The sequence below is a fragment of the Hyla sarda genome, chromosome 4 (assembly GCF_029499605.1).
Source record: "Hyla sarda isolate aHylSar1 chromosome 4, aHylSar1.hap1, whole genome shotgun sequence".
NCBI lineage: Eukaryota > Metazoa > Chordata > Amphibia > Anura > Hylidae > Hyla > Hyla sarda.
The window spans coordinates 339,009,233-339,023,194 of record NC_079192.1 but is presented as its reverse complement, the minus strand read 5'-3'; positions in this window follow the sequence as shown (position 1 = coordinate 339,023,194).

Below are 13,962 nucleotides of genomic sequence, written 5' to 3'. Positions count from 1 at the left end.
AGCCAAAATGGGCCTGGTCCTTAAGGGGTTAAAGAGGGCAGCCTGAGTTTCTGCAGATATTCCCCAATGTTACTCTCCTCCTCCTGACATTCTTTCGTATACAATCCTTGATAGTATTCCAGGGCAATTTTTTCTATCTCTAGTGGATCTCTCACCTCTTCTCCATTACGATTTTTGAGTATATTAATTTCCTTATTGTCTTTTAGATTTTTGATCATTCCTATAAAAATTTTATTAGGTTTCCCTACCTATGTATGTAGTTTTTGACCCCGAAAAAAATAGCATGTTGGGCTTTTTCTATAACCATTTTTTGATATGTTCCTGGTAAAGATGTTCATTTTTACCAGTTTTCTGTTGTTGATGCACCCCCATATTCTTCCTCTGCTTTTCTAATATTCTCCCTTATCTCCATTTCTTTTGCTTTACACTTTTACACAATATTTCTACACAGTATTCCCCTCAAAAAGGCCTTAGGAGTATCCCATACAATGAGCAGGTCTGTAGATCCTTTATTAATTTCCCAAAAATTATTAATTTCTTCTTTTACCCCTTGAACCACCTCCTTAATCGTCAGCCAGTGGGGGTTAATATACATGCTCCTAACCCCACCTATTTCTTTTACACTTCTATGAATAGAACACATCAACATGGTGTGGTCAGATAATCTCACTTCACTAATGTCACCCATCGCTTCTTCATTCACAAGCACATGGTCTATTCTAGATGCTGTTTTATGGGAGGGATTAAAACAAGAGAAAACTTTTTTTTTACCAGGGTGGAGTTCATGCCACGCGTCGATCCAGCCCACCCTCTTGGCACCAATTCTGCAGAAATGTCTTACTCCCTCCAACTTTTTTACCTTGCCAGTCCAATTCCCTATCCATTACACAGTTTAGGTCTCCAAGGACATACAACTTATAGTTTTCCATGTCCTCAATAAAATCCATTGATTTCCTCAATACCTCCACTGTGAATGGCAGGGGAATATAGATAAAGGAAAGAAAAGTTTTTCTTCCCTCCCAAATAGCCTACAGAAATATATACCTTCCTCTTCCATCTATTGCAGACTTTAATACAAGAAAATCGACCGACTGTTTCTTTTGTAAGATAGTTTTCTATTATACATACAATTGCAAGGAGATATTTATTGATCCTATCAAACATTGCTACCCGTTTTCTCTTATCCTTAACCCCTCTGATATTCCATACTATAATTTTTTTTTTATCCTTCCTCCCACTCATTTCTATTCTTCTGAATTTCTCATCTTCTCCTCCTATGTCTCTTTTCCCCCTTCTCTATGTGGAAAGTAAAGACGCAAAAAAAACAGATAACGGCTGCCATATGTGCGAATCTCTTGACTTCACTTACTCCCATCCCACTGCCTCCATCCCCTCCCCCCTCTCCCCACACCCCCCTGCAATTAAAACTTAACTTATACCCTGTCCCTCCAAACATTTATATACTTCTGCCGTGAATCAAAAGAGGGTCCTGCTCTCATACATTATCCTCATTCTTTGCAGGAAAAAAAAGCGTGAGATGCAGCTTCTTTTTGACCACAGAGAATGCCATTCTTCTCAATTGTGTGGCCCTAGAAAAGTCAGGGTACAGGTATACATTTGAGTTCCCCACTGCTACAGCCCCTTTTTTCCCGAGAAAGGGAATCAGCAGAAGTCCAGGTAGCGGTTTCTTCGATGAAATTCTGTGAGCTCTTTCCACATGGAAAAGTGATGAAAACTCCTCTACTCCAAACAATTCTTTCAACCATCTTTCCACAAATATGACTGGCTTTTCAGTCTCTTCCCCTTCTGGAAGTCCTACTATCCGCACATTATTACGACATGATCAATCTTCTAAATCCGATATTTTTTCTTTGAGCTGTTTATTATCCTCCATAATTTCCGCCCATTTCTTCTTTATTTCCCCCATCTCCTTCTCTATCCGGGGAACTGATTTCTCTATCTGTTTCACTCTGTCTTTTATTTGTGTCTTCTCGGATCAAACGAACGTCCATACTGATGGAGCCAAACTTAACTGTTAGATCTTCCAATGTTTTATTACATCTCTCAACGCCTGCCAGGATTGAACTCAGTACTTGAGGATTTATCCCTTCTCTTTCCACCTCCTCCAAACTCTCCTTTACTTGCAGAACTGTGTATCGTGATCCACTTGAACACTCCATATCTTGGCCTATTTGCTTTTGAGTCCTTATTTTAATTGTCTCAAGTGGCGATTTTAAGTATTTGTCCACCCTGACATTATGTGCACCCCCCCCCCCCCCCCCCCCCGATTTCCTCATTCACTTTTGGTGGAATATTTCTGGTTTGTGTGCACTTTCTAATGATGCTTTACTTTAGACGTTATTAATATCTTCTTTCAACATTTGTTACAGGATATTATGAGCATTCCATACACACATTGCAGTGTGTTACTGAGCAAGCTTTAGTGCTCCGCCGGCTGCAAGCACCCACAGATCACCACACAACTCTTCTCCTGCTTCTGAGGCGGCATCGTTCAGCTGCAGCGTCCTCTGGCCTCTCAGTCTGGTTGGCACGATTCTGCTCTTAATAAGAAATTACTTGCACTGGGCTTATGGTAAGTGGATATCTGGATACGGGAATCACTCTCAGTGAATAAAATGTCCAGAAACTGAACTTGTGTAGAATACCAAGAAAAAGTTATGGGGATTATTGTTGATGTATTGTACAAATTCGCCTGCTTTTGCCTTACTGGAAGACCACACTATCACTACATCATCTACATATCTACCATAGTAAACAATGTTTTCTCTGAAGGGGTTATCATCACAAAACACATATTGAAGTTCCCACCAAAATATGTAGATGTTAGCCACTGATGGTGAGGACTTTGCACCCATAGAGGCGCCGGTGTTTTGAATGAAAAAATCCCCATCAAAAGAGAGAAAATTGTGGGAAAGTATGTATTGAAGAGCTTCCAATGTGAACAACTGCAAATTACTGCTGTAAGTAGAGGAAGTAGACATTACACTGGCAACAGTCTGGAAAGATAAGGAGTGGGGAAGTGAGGAGTACAAAGCCTTTATGTCCAGGGTGAGCCAGGAGAAAGAGGGATCCCAAGTGATATTATCCATGATAGAAAGGAGATGTTGGGAATCCTTAATGTAACTAGGACATAAAGACACCATAGGTTGCAGTAGCGCGTCCACCCACTGACAAAGGCTTTAAGAAACCTGTTTATTAAGAGACCACTTATTCACATCCAATTTTGTCACACAATTTAATGTGGGTGAGAAACCCAAACCTTTGGAGAGAACTTTGAGCTGTGGTTCCGTAATAATAACGGAGGACAAATTAAGAACTATGATAGGATTTGTCTGTACCTCTTCCCTTTGTTCTCTCATTGTGAGTACGAAATTCTGTCTGCGCCAGATTTTGCGCCAGAATTGAATAAACCCAGACTAACTCTCCATTTTGCTAAGAAAACCCAGAAAAGGGGCGTGGTCATCTAGAAAAGGGGACGTGGTCGCCAAAAGGGGGCGTGTTCCTGACATTTTCACAAAAAAACAACATATTTACTAAGGTTTCCACAGAAAATGTGGTGGATTTGAGCTGAGGAAAACCCTACAGATCAGAGCATGTGTAAAAAAAAGCAAAATGTAGGGAAAGTGGAAAATGTAGGGAAACCTTAGTAAATACCGTGGAAAATAAATTGTGAGGAATTAAAACCCACACCTACACTCTACTCTTAGTAAATAAGGGCCAGTGTAGGTGTATTGGGTGGAAAGTGACATATATACAACATAGGTGTATAGGGTGAGAGGTGATATATACAGTGTAGGTGTATAGGGTGAGAGGTGACATCTATAGTGTAGGTGTATAGGGTGAGAGGTGACATCTATAGTGTAGCCGTATAGGGTAAGAGGTGACACATACAGTGTAGTTGTATACGGTGCGAGGTGACATATATATATAGTCTAGTTGTAAAAGGTGACATACTGTATACAGTGTAGTTGTATAGGGTGATTGATTACGCACTTGTTTATAGTGCACTATGCAATATAAACAACTACATAATCAATCCAATAAGGGGTCATCTTTTTTGGACTAGAAAGGGTTACCCCCCATTGGAGAGGGGGAAACTATATTTCACAATTATCCAGGTTGGAAACAAAATGGATCTTTAATTTAAACTCTGTAGCCCCTCATGGACTAAATGCTGAAATGGAGTTATTCAGTTTCCTATAAAAAGAATACTATGGATAATGTTTTTCCTGGCTGTGCATAGTTGAAAGTTATGTGTCCTAGGTTGTAAACAGGAAAGGGTTAACACCAGGCTTGATCCAGCTATAAGAACAAACTACAAACCCACATTGCTATTCCAGACGAAGGAAACCGCATCACTGTTTCCGAAACTCGTCGAAAAGCTTTGTGGGACTGAGGAGCCACCGTAGTGACGTAATTACCCACCGCAGTTTGGTTGAGATGCCACTGGCCGGGCCTTTCACTCACTGTCTTTCCTGCACCAAGGGCATAGTATCTAGAGATGAGCGAACTTACAGTAAATTCGATTCGCCACGAACTTCTCGGCTCGGCAGTTGCTGACTTATCCTGCATAAATTAGTTCAGTTTTCAGGTGCTCCCGTGGGCTGGAAAAGGTGGATACAGTCCTAGGAGACTCTTTCCTAGGACTGTATCCACCTTTTCCAGCCCACCGGAGCACCTGAAAGCTGAACTAATTTATGCAGGATGAGTCAGCAACTGCCGTGCTGAGAAGTTCGTGACGAATCGAATTTACTGTAAGTTCGCTCATCTCTAATAGTATCTCTACAGACCCAGAAAATAACGGGGATCGCATCACATAAGAAAAACTAAGGTTGGACCAGCGGAGGAACATAGAACCATCAATGGAGGATATACAGGTACCCAGTACAGTGTTAGAAAGATGGGTATACCTGTATTAGGTAGTAGCTATGCAAAAGCTTGAATAATAAGCACAATCATATATATTGATGTCCGAAGTGCAAAAGTTTAGCATATCAACTGGCAGAGTACGCTGACAGCATAGCTCATTGAACTCCACTACAGAATCAGTGTATACTATTGCTACTGCACCCTATCTAAGCATGGAGCTTCTATCAGGTACACTAAAACTGACAAACCAAGGGGGCGTGGCCTGGACGCGCATGGTGGCGGTCGCATAATCCCTGTGCTCCGCTAGTCTCCGGCAATAGAGCGGCCCAAACCGGCTCACCTCGGCTAATTTAACTACCCTCGTACCTGCTAACTCCCGCTGTACCAGGTGTGTGATGGCTCGGACGAAAAAAGCTAAGAAGAGCCCACTGAAGCTCACCCAATTCTTTCCAGCGGCTGACTTACAAGATGGCGCGGGCGGCCTGCCAGCTGCGAGCTCAAGAACATCCCCAGAGGCCGGGAGCTCCCCTACCTCTATGAGCTCCGGGCATCCACGTGGACCGTCATCCCCGGGTTCGGCGGGTTCGGTCTCCAGTGGCTCTACCTCCCGCTCTCCTCCGGCATCACCTGACGCTGCCTGCTCCTCTCTCCGGCATCCCTCTGTTCCTACCGGTGGGTCCTCACTTGGCCCTTCCTCGCCCCTCACGGAGGCCGCGCTAATGGCAGTTGCTGCAGACCTCACTTCCACCATCCAGAAAGAAATACGTGCTGCTGTCTCTAGTCTCCAAAAGGAACTCCACTCACTTGGATCCCGCACTTCTCATGTGGAAAACAAAATGGGAGAACTTACCTCAGCCCACAATGCTGTAGTGGACAAAGTTTCCTCCCTAGAAGAGGAGATCGCAGCTATTAGGTCCAAGATGGCGGACATGGAAGATCGCTCCCGGAGGAACAACCTTCGCATTAGAGGGGTACCGGAGGAGGTCAAAACGGAGGATTTGGCTGGATTTGTGATGGACTACTTTACCTTGCTTCTACCAAATGCGTCCACGCCAGATCTTCTTCTAGATCGAATCCACAGGCTACCCAAGCCGAAATCTGTCCCGCAGACGGCACCGAGGGATGTCATTCTACGAGTACACTTCTTTCATGTTAAGGAGAAGATTATGCTTGCAGCCAGGAACCCGTCTGCGCTGCCGACCAGGTTTGCTTCTCTCTCTATCTTTGCTGATCTATCACCTGCTACCATGGCTAGACGACGAGAGTTCACCAAAGGCACTAGCCTACTCAGAGCTAATGGAATCTCCTACAAGTGGGGATTCCCCACCAAAATCATAGTCACCTACAGTGGTTCTAAACACCTAGCTGCATCTCCTGAGGATCTGTTGGAGCTGTGCGCCAAGTGGCACCTCTCTGCCTCATCACCTAATTCGCCACAGATTCCTGCGAAGGTCCCCACTGCGCCTCATCCATCTCCAGTGAAGATAACAGAAGACTGGACTGTGGTACAGTATGGAAAGCGGAAATCTTCTTAATTCTCTGCCAAATGCCATAGTTGGGGGGTAGTTCGTATATTGCCGGTCCGGCACATGTTAGATATAGGTATAGCTTCTCCTGTATCTCCCCCTAAATTGCTCCCTCATGGAGTAATTTGTCACTCTGCATTCTACTTTTCAGTTTGTGTCCTGTTGACACTTATACGGTATATGTCTGTTTATTTGTGGTTTTGCACAATCCTTCCACGAACACTCACAATGTTGAATACATTTGTCCCTTTTTACTGTGTCTTTATTGTCTATGTTAACATCTTGCCCAGCGATCCGCCTCCCTCTCCACCATGGTAATACAATTTGTCTCCCTTAATGTGAGGGGCCTGAATTCCCCCTTCAAACGATCGATGGTGTGGGCTGAAGCCAAACGCTTGCAGGCAGATTTACTCTGTCTGCAAGAAACCCATTTACTGGAGGCTGATTCCACTCGTCTCCACCATAAAAATTACCCACATATTTTCTTCTCTCATGCACACCGGAAAAAAAGAGGTGTTGCGCTTGCTATCAGAGATTCTATTGCAGTCTCAGATGTGAGAGTGGAGGCGGACGGGGGCGGCAGGTATTTGATCCTACATTGTCTACTTAACCTAATTAAATATTCTATTGTTGTTATCTATGCACCCAATACTAAACAACATGCTTTCATCAAACATGTCCTGTCCAGGGTGGCGAGGTCCTCTCCAGCTGACCGTTTACTAGTTGTGGGTGATTTTAATGTCACCTTATGGCCTTCTATGGATTCTACTTCCCCCACACATCTTACTGAGCCCACGCCTATTTTCCGAACGATCTCTGACAGAAACCTATTTGATGTCTGGAGGATCCAGCACCCTGGTGAGCACGATTTTTCCTTTTTTTCTCACCCACATAGTTCCTACTCTAGAATCGATTTCTTCCTAGTTACTAACCCCCTTTTGCAATCTATCTCCACATCGCAGATCCACAATATTACATGGTCGGACCATGCCCCTGTATCCATCACTGTAGAAGAGTCATACCCTACCAGACGATCATTATTATGGAGAGCCAAACCATATATCCTCCAGCACCCCACATACCAACCTGTTATGCGCTCCAACATTGAATCCTTCTTTTCTATCAACAAGGGCTCTGTATCTTCTGAGGCGGTTTTGTGGTGTGCCTTTAAGGCCAACGTTAGGGGTACTTTAATCAGTCAATCGGCTCACCATACCAAACAGATTAACGCCAAGAGGCTTTCCCTCCAACAGGACCTCGCCGCCCTGCACAGACAAAATAAGATATCTCCCTCACAAAGCATTCAATCGCGCATATCTGCGCTAAATACTGAACTTCATTCCCTAGACCTACACAAATTCGACCTGGCGCTACGTCGTCTGCAACTTCAGACATACTGGCTTGCCAATAAACCGGGGAAAGTTTTGGCTAGGCAAATTAAGGTGAGGGCTGCCAAGAGCCGCATTCCCTTCTTATCCTTACCTGACGACACGAAGGTTTTTGACCCCCAATCCATCGCTAATGCTTTTGCTTCATATTACTCTTCCCTATACAATCTCACTTCTGACCCCTCCTCGAGGGTACCTACCCCTCACTCCATTTCTTCCTTTCTATCCTCAGTTTCCTTGCCTTCTCTGTCTTCGGAGGCGATCTATTCTCTGTCCTTACCTTTTTCGTCCGTGGAGGTTTCAAAGGCAATCGGGACGTTGAAGGGAGCAAAGTCACCAGGCCCTGATGGGCTGGTGAATGAATTTTTTAAACTTCACGCTGACACATTAATACCTCATTTGACAGACCTCTTTAATGATATAGCTCAAACTGGCCGGATTCCACCTGAGATGCTGGAGGCGACCATTGTCACCCTCCCCAAACCAGGGAAACCACCTACATCACCTCCCAACTTTAGACCGATCTCTCTTTTGAATTGTGATCTCAAACTTTACTCCAAATTATGGGCGATTCGCCTTTCAGCTGTTCTCCCATCTCTAATCCACGCCGATCAGGTGGGATTTGTCAAGGGCCGTCAGTCCTCCGATGGCACTAGGCGATTTCTTAACATCATTAACATTGCATGCCGGGGTCGGACGCCTTCTCTTCTCCTCTCTTTGGATGCGGAGAAGGCGTTCGACCGAGTGCATTGGGGTTATCTCTGGGAGGTCCTCACCAAATTTGGTTTCCCCCCTCCCCTTATTACCAGCCTGATGGCGCTGTATTCCGCGCCATCCGCCAAAGTATTTTCATCCAACGCTCTATCCTCCTCATTTACCATATCGAATGGGACTAGGCAGGGATGTCCTTTATCCCCCATTCTCTTTACTCTGGTTATGGAACCCTTTGCGGAACATCTCAGGTGCAATACTGGTATTACCGGCATAACTGTTGGCAGCGAAGAGCATAAAATTGGGCTGTTCGCGGATGATGTCCTGATTGCCTTGTCCTCTCCCCTGCAGTCTCTGCCCAATGTCTTAAACCTTATCTCTCTCTTCAGTGCAGCCAGTCTTTATAAACTTAACACCTCCAAATCAACCGTTTTACCCCTTTTTCTGTCTCACTCTGACACTACACTGCTTAAATCTAGGTACCCTCTTCAGTGGGCTACTGAGGGCATTACATACCTAGGGGTTCTTCTTACGCCTTCCTTGTCCTCACTTGTTTCCTCTAATCTCTCTGCTTTGACCTCTACCCTCTCTTCTGAAATCAAACGCATCTCTCATATCCAGCTCTCCTGGTTTGGACGCATAGCAGTTTCCAAAATGTTTCTGCTACCCAACATCCTGTATCTCTTCCGCAACTTACCTGTTACCTTCCCTGTCTCTGCTATTAAAAGACTCCAATCCTTACTTATGCATTTTATCTGGCAAAATGGTAGGGCGAGAGTTGCAGCCAAATTATTGTTCCTCCCGACTAAATTTGGGGGCTTAGGGTGTCCTGACCTACTCAATTATTACAGAGCTTCCCACTTAGTGAGCCTCAAGCAGTGGTGGAGGAGAGACACAGATGCCCGGTGGCTTCCAATGGAAGCGGCTATTGCTAAAGTCACTTCTCTACAGCATTTACTTTGGAGAGTGGCCATCCTTAGAACTCCCCTATCATCTCCCAGCCCTACCATTTCTGCTTGTCTCCACGTCTGGAACTTTGCACTCTCTTCCGGGGTCCTTTCCCCTTGTACCTTCTCCTCAACTCCCTTCTCTGTTATACAACATCTTCTTCCCCACATTGATTTCACTAATTGGATGAATGGGGGGGTCAAAAACTTAAGTGATATATGCTCTTCTACCTCTTTACTCCCCTTCTCAACATTTGCTCCTAAATATCGCATACCCCATACTGATTTTTACAAGTTCCTCCAGCTGCGGCACTTTATCTCCTCCCATTCCTGGCCCTCGGAAGCAGGTGATAAGATATACACTTTTTACTTTTCCAACACCGCAGGGATTACAGGTGGAGTGTCTAAAGCATATAAACACTTACAATTACTACGAGCCTCTGACGCCCATCCCTTTCAACAAATGTGGGAAGGAGACTTGGGTGGGGATATTTCAGGGGACCAATGGCTAACCCTATATTCTCTCCCATTTAAGCTCTCTAAGTGCACCAACCATATTGAATCCGCCCGAAAACTGTTATACCGTTGGTATTACACCCCCGAAAGACTATCTAAAATATACCCTGGAACGGACCCTACCTGCTGGAGGTGTGGCGCTCAAGTGGGGACCTTCCTACATGTTTGGTGGACATGCAATGCCTTAACGCTCTTCTGGTCTAGAGTTCACCACTTACTCCATGATGTTCTGGACGTTGCTATCCAATGGGGCCCAGACTTTGCTCTGCTCTCCAATCACATTATTGATCTCCCTAGTCAATGCAAAACTATCGCATTTCACATTCTTGCAGCTGCTCGCCTTCTTATTGCATCTTCATGGAAGTCCAAACATGCTCCGGACTTTGCCCAGCTACGGGCCAAAATAACATATGCCTGTGAAATGGAGAGAATGATAGCACGCAGACAGGGCAGGGAACAGTCCTTTATTCATATGTGGGACAGTTGGCTGCGATATATTGCCCGTAACCAGTCAGAAGCTCAATGAAGAAATACCCAATGTCCGCCTTGCTTTACGATTTTATTTTATTTACTTTGTTCCTTTAACCCTATTTTTCCTTTACTAGGTCGTGTTCTCTAACTAAGGATTCACTAAATTAGTTGATAACTAAACATGCTCCTGGGTTCTATGTTATCAGCCACCATTTACCTACGCTTCGTGTGACATTTGTAACACAATACTTAATCTATGGGTTGTGCTCCTTCCCCTCCCTTCTTCCCCATGTCGGTATCCCCTGTTTGTTTCTTCCCTCTACCCTTCTCCCCTACCCAAATTTAATAGGTTATACTGTAATCTGCGAGGTCAACCGACCGCATGTTATGCTTACTTGTGCCTTATATACCTGTAAAACCTGATAAATAAAGTTGGAAGAAAAAAAAAAAAAAAAAAAAACTGACAAACCAAATGTACCTGTATATAAGCAGTGACTTTATAACGGCACACCAATATATTTTTCTGTTCATAAATATATATATATACATTTTTTTCTCCCTATAGTTACCATTTGAGTAATCTACTAATCCTGATTGTTATCCACATATGAAGAAACACGTTATATTATACAAAAGGTATGTTTATATAGTCACTATTGGTTGCTAGTAGTTACCAACAACACACATGCAAGTCCCACACAGCACGCACTAGTATTTATACTTCTTTATTTATTGTTTATATAGTACGAGTATACAGGGAAGTGTACTGTAGTGAAGTGGCAGAGTGGGCTCTATAATTCACATTCAGTGCTTGGGATTTTTTTTTATATATTTAAAATGTAGTTGCATAGGGTGAGAGGTGACATATACAGTGTAGTTGTATAGGGTGAGAGGTGACATATACAGTGTATTTGTATAGGGTGAGGTGACCCTATACAACCACAGTGTAGGTTTACACGGTGTCAGGTGACACATATATACAATGTAGGTGTATAGGATGAGAGGTGACACACACACACATATATATATTATATAGTGCAGTGGTGTAGTGTGAGAGGTGACATATACAGTGTAGTTGTATAGGGTGTCAGGTGACATATATATACAGTGTAGTTGTATAAGGTGAGAGGTGACATATATACAATGTAGTTATATAAAGAGGTGACATATATACAGGTAAGGTGTATAAGGTTAGAGGTGACACACATACAGTGTAGGTGAATACGGTGAAAGGTGACATATACTTTGTGGGATCATTAACCCCTTAAGGACGCAGGGTTTTTCCGTTTTTGCATTTTAATTTCTTCCTCACCATCTTCTAAAAATCATAACGCTTTCAATTTTGCACATAAAATTCCATATGCGTCACCAATTCTACTTTGCAGTAGAAAATCCAAGGGCGAAACGGAAACAAAAATTAATTGTGTGACAAAATTGAAGAAAAAATTTCATTTTGTAACTTTTGGGGGCTTCTGTTTCTGCGCAGTGCATTTTTCAGTAAAAATAACACCTTATCTTTATTCCGTAGGTCCATACGGTTAAAATGATATCCTACTTATATAGGTTGGATATTGTCGTACTTCGGAAAAAAATCATAACTACATGCAGGAAAATGTATATGTTAAAAATTCTCATCTTCTAACCCCTATAACTTTTTTTTTTTTCCGCGTACAGGCCGGTGTGAGGACTCAATTTTTGCGCCGTGTTCTGAAGTTTTTATCGGTACAATTTTTTTTATTAATCAGACTTTTTGATCGCTTTTTATTCAGTTTTTTATGATACAAAAAGTGACCAAATTAGACAACGCTATTTTGGACTTTGGAATTTTTTTGCGCGTACGCCATTGAACGTGTGATTTCATTAACAATATATTTTTATAGTTCAGACATTTCCGCACGCGGTGATACCACATATGTTTATTTTTATTTATACAGTTTTTTTTTTTTTATGGGAAAAGGGGGTGTTTCAAACTTTTATTAGGGAATGGGTTAAATGACTTTTGTTAACTTTTTTTTTTCACTTTTTTTTTGCAGTGCTATAGCTCCCATAGGGACCTATAGCACTGCACACACTGATCTCTTATGCTGATCCCTGCAAAGCCATAGCTTTGAATGGATCAGCAAGATAGGGGCTCGATTGCTCAAGCCTGTAGCTCAGGCTTGGAGCAATCAAACCCAGATCGGAAATGACGGAGCAAGGTAAGGGGGTCTCCGCTCGCGTCCTAGCTGATCGGAACATCGCGATTTTATTGCGATGTCCCGATCAGCCCGACTAGGCTGCCGGGAAGCGTTTACTTTCACTTTCAGATGCGGCGGTCAACTTTGATCGCCGCATCTGAAGGGTTAATAGCGCACAGCACAACGACCAGTGCCGCGCGCTGTTAGCCCAGGGTCCCGGCTATGAATAGCAGCCGGGACCGACCCGTTTTAAACACCAGGACTGGGCGTAGGGCGTACAGTTATGCCCTACGTACTTAACAGGTTAAGGCCCCGCACATTTCATGCCACTACATGTAAATCAGTAGCCATTGGAGAGGACAGGAAAAAAAATGAAAAAGGGATAAGACAGACACAGAGGCAAACGACCAGTCAGAATGGGTCACAACAGCAACACGGACAAAAGAATAATTGCACAACCTGGAAGGAGGACAAGAAAGAAAGACATACACCCCAAACAAACAACATAAACACAGATGTCGCAACTCACAACATGAGGGGCAAAGAAAAAGCCCAGTAACCAGAAGCATGTAGCATACAAATAAACATTCTTTAAATCAATAGTGCAAATACAATCCCGAGAGAAGAATAACATAACATAGGTATCTGGCATAATACAGTAAAGATCATAGAACAACACCCCAGGGGATAAAAAATATAAGATGATTCCCCAAAAGCGTACAGTGGCCCCCCACTAAATAATTAAACTGGAAGTGAGAAAATGGAAAAAAGGTTATGCTCCCCCCATACACAACGGGAGAGGGGTACATTCAGGATAGCATCCTGCAGCAGTAAGGTAACACCGGTAGATGCAGCTGTATCAAGCAGTGCACCCACCACACCAGTAGGAGACATCCTCAGCAGAACAAGTCATGGAGCATTATCGGTGAGCCTGCCGAATTTGCGCCTCATGAGCATCCAGCCAGTCCGAAGCCGCCACAGAGGTATGAAACAGGTGATTAGTGCCCAGGGCCACAACCCTGAGTCTGGCCGGATAAAGCATGGAATATATCACATTGAGGGCACGTAAACATCTCTTGATACTCTTTCCTCCACAGCCCCAATCCGCTCACTTTCTGCATTTCATGGTGTAACAGGTTAATGTCCTCACGCATGCAGCCAATGAGAAGCTTTATATCAGCATTCCCCTTAGAAATAGCCAACATCACATCTTTAAGTGTAGGTTCAGGGGCAGCATGGTGAATATCAGCGTCCCTATGTGAATGAGGCCCCACATTGCATGAGGAACTGTTAAGGCCAGGTGAAGCATGGCCCGTCATAACTGAGACCACCCCAG